Here is a 3,957-nt window from a genome sequence, read left to right as displayed (position 1 = left end):
CCCTTCCCTTCCCTTCCCTTCCTTCCCTTCCCTTCCCTTTCTCCTTCTTTTATTTTTTTTCTCTTTCCCTTCTTGGTTGAGAAGCGAAATGTCTTCAGAGGAAAATAGGAACATCCAGATGCCTCCTGATAAAGCATCTTTGGGATAACTCTGAGCTGGGTGCCTGAGAATCTCCGCAGACATTTAGATCTTTGTGTGTTCAGATGTCAGAGTTGACGGTCGTTTCCAAAGAAAAGGGAAGCTACACAGCTTTGAAAAATGAAGGAAAAAAACACCTAATTAACTCAATTATTCAGCTCAACGGACTTGATTTTTAGCTAACACGTCCATACACCAAGCAAAAGGCCAAACCTATCCTCTATTGGATGCTCCTTTGTGCGGCACTGACGCAGAGTCTGTTGTCCTCCAGGGCGTTTTTAAAACTTAGCCTCCAATTTAGCCCAGCCAGCAACAAAATGGCAAGAAATTACACATGTTGGGTTCCGAAAACTTCTCCGAGACCTCAGAAAAATTAGGATTTGGGTTTGGGACAGGCAGGCAGGAGCTGCTAGGGACATTCTGGAAACTCTGTTTGGGAAGTAAGCCCAGATCTCTCTTATGTCCACCTTGGAGAACAGCAGTTTGATTTTTCTCCTGGTTCAAGGCCCCCGATTAGTAGAAACGGAAGTACAGGTAGTCCTTGACTTACACAACAGCTCACTTAGTGACCGACGTTGCAACAGCACTGAAACGGAGTGACTTATGACCATTTTTCACACTTATGACCGTTTCAGCATTCCCATGGTCACATAATCAACACTCAGATGTTTGGCAACTGGCTCGTACTTACGACGGTTGCTCTGTCCTGGGATCATGAGATTCCCCTTTTGGAGTCTTCTGATGAGCAAAGTCAGTGGGGATGCCAAATTCAGTTCAAAGCTCTGTTATTAGTGGTGAACATCTGTAGCTGAGGTGTAGGATGTAGGATGAGGTTGGTTAATGCCATGGAGTTTAACGCCGCAGAAGATGTGACCCAGCGTGGTAACGAAATGTTCGGAAACCAAACCCACAAGCTAGGAGGACGAGCCCTCAACTGTGTTATGAACTTAACAACTGCAGGACTCACTTAACATTTGTGGTAAGAAAGGTCACAACATTGCAAGGCCTTGGTAACGCCACACTTGGAATACGGCACCCAGTTTTGGTCACCACGATATAAAAAAGAGGTTGAGACTCTAGAAAGAGTGCAGAGAAGAGCAACAAAGAGGATCAGGGGCCTGGAGGCTAAAACATATATGTAGGGAACACTTGCTGGAATTGGGTATGTGTAGTTTAATGAAGAGAAGGACTATGGGTGACATTATAGCAGTCTCTTCTAATATCTCAGGGGCTGCCCCAAAGAAGAAGGAGTCAAGCTATTCTCCAAAGCACCTGAAGGCAGGAGAAGAAGCAACGGATGGAAACCAACCAAGCAGAGAAGCAACCTGGAATGAAGGAAAAATTTCCTGACAGTTAGAACAATTAACCAGTGGAACAACCTGCCTCCAGAAGTTGTGGGTCCTCCCAACACTAGAAGTTTTTAAGAAGAGGCTGGACAGCCATTTGTCTGAAATGGTGTAGGGTTTCCTGCCTGATCAGGGGATTGGACTAGATGACCTCCAACGTCCCTTCCAACATTATTATCATGATTGCTATTACCCTTGGTAATAGTAATATTGGTAATAGTAATATTGGTAATAGTAATAGTGATATTATTACTATTACTATTACTATTATTATTATTATGTTGTTGTCGTCGTCATCATCATGGGAGAAAATTCACTTAACAGCTGTCTCACTTAGCAACAGAAAGTTTGGGATCAACTGTGGTTGTACGGGGGGGGGACTACCTGTATATTTTGTGTTGAAAACTTTTCTAAAGAAGCTCCTCTCTCTCAGAAACGTGTCCACCCAATCTTTCTTCCTTCTACAGAGAAGATGGCCTACCCCACCCCTTTTTTTTTAATCCTTTCCCTCTCCTGGGTAGCTAACTCCTCAAAATTTCTTTCAGTGTCCTCTCAGCACACAAGGTCAGCTCAACATTACAGCCTGATCCACCCACATTTGCTCCAAATATCCAGAGAGTTGCTTGAGGCTGTTGGTGTTGATGTTGGAGGTGGCAGCTGCCTCATTTTTCACAAAGCCCTCTCAGCCATCTGTCTGGCTTATCACGATGACAGCCTCCCAACAGGGTCATCGCCCTTGCTCCGAATCCAACAGGATGAACCGTAGACTTTGACCGAACTGTTCTTTTTTTCTATCTGTTTCCAACTGTTATTTTTTTCACCCCCACGTGTCTCAAATTGGGTCCAGCTCTGTTCTAACTGAACTCTTTCGTCCAGCTCACTTCTCCATGTTCTCAGCATCCCTTAGGAATTGGAATGGGAAAACCAAGACTCAGGATCAAACTAATTTGTGTGTGACTTCATGCCACCTCTGGATAAACTGGAGGAAGTAGCTAAATGCCTATGGAGACTCTCAGTCATCCAGGTCATCCCAAAGGTGCTTTTTTTTCATGAGGCAACAGTAGTACAATGCCGTGAGCCACTTGCAGATCTGTACCTTGGGGAAATGAAACAACCACTTCACGAGGGCATGCCACAAAACCTAAGGAGAACAAACCCATCAGGACCAGAGTCAGGAGTCCGTCTGCATTGGAAAGACAAAGGCCGCCCTTTTGAAGACAGCAAAGTCCACATTCTGGACAGAGAGGACTGCTGGCTTGAAAGAGGGGTCAAAGAGGCCATCTAGGTCAAAAATGAACAGCCCTCCCTTCAACAGATTGAGGGGGGGGGAAGGATACGACAGCATCTATCTCCAGTCTGCAACACAATCCGTTCAACAGTTCAAAGAAGGCTCCACACCGATTTGCACTAGTCAGGTGACCCCCGAAGTCACAGATAAGGTAGCTTTAACAACTCACTAAAAGAATGCAAACGAACAGCTCTCTGCAAGGAGTATAAATCTTTCCATTTCCCCCACCCTCCAGTCAGAGCTGAAGAAGCTCCTTGGATGGGAAGCGAAACATCTTCAAAGAAAAACAAGAAAGTCCAGTGGCCTCGTCAAAAAACATCTTTGGGATGGAGGAATTAGCATCTCTCCATCATCCGGCTAGGAGTAGGTCCCGCTCTAGCAATTTAAAAGCAGGTCCTACCACACAGTGTCATCTCATGGTCCATCCTCATTTCACAGGTTAGCTCCAAATCCTCAAAATGCCTGTTGTGATTCAGGGTCAGCCTGTGGGTTCGGCAGTTGGGTCGGACGACTCAGAGGAGGAGGAGGGGGGGTGTTGAAGAGCTTGCTGAGGGGGTTGAAGATCTTGCTGATGAGAGCCCTCAGCCAGGCCCCTCCCACTTGGTCACCACGGAGACCCAGCTGTGTGAGCCTGACAGTGTGGATGAAGATGACCCACAGCTGGCCCTGTTCAAGGACGCCCGACGCAGGAGGCAGTCAAGTAGGAGTAAACAGAGGAAGGCAATGGGGCTTCTCGGAAGGAGGCAGAGAGAAGCCACGCCCTGAACCCTATATAAGGGGAATGTGTGGGGAGGGCTGGTTTGCTGAAGGCAACCGCTTGGATAGTTCATGTTTCTTAAAGCTCCTGTTTCTTGGTCTGTCTTGTTCCATTTGTTTTTGTGGTAATACGGTAAATTTGGCAGGCGTAATTCCAGCCTCTTTCCTTCTTGTAAAAGGGGTTGTCCCTATATAAGGGGAATGTGTGGGGAGGGCTGGTTTGCTGAAGGCAACCTCTCGGATGGTTCATGTTTCTTTAAGCTTCTGTTTCTTGGTTCGTGTCTTGTTTTTGTTGCAATAAATTTGGCAAGCGTACTCCAGCCTCTTGCCGTTTGTGGAGGGGTTGTCCCTGCCTTTTCTGCAGGGCCGGTAGCAGGCTGGTACAGAACAATGCCAATAAAAGAGAATATTTGTAGCTCAGGGATGAAA

This window comes from Vipera ursinii (genome assembly GCF_947247035.1).
Source record: "Vipera ursinii genome assembly, chromosome: 6".
Classification (NCBI taxonomy): Eukaryota; Metazoa; Chordata; class Lepidosauria; order Squamata; family Viperidae; genus Vipera; species Vipera ursinii.
This window is presented reverse-complemented; position numbering follows the sequence as displayed.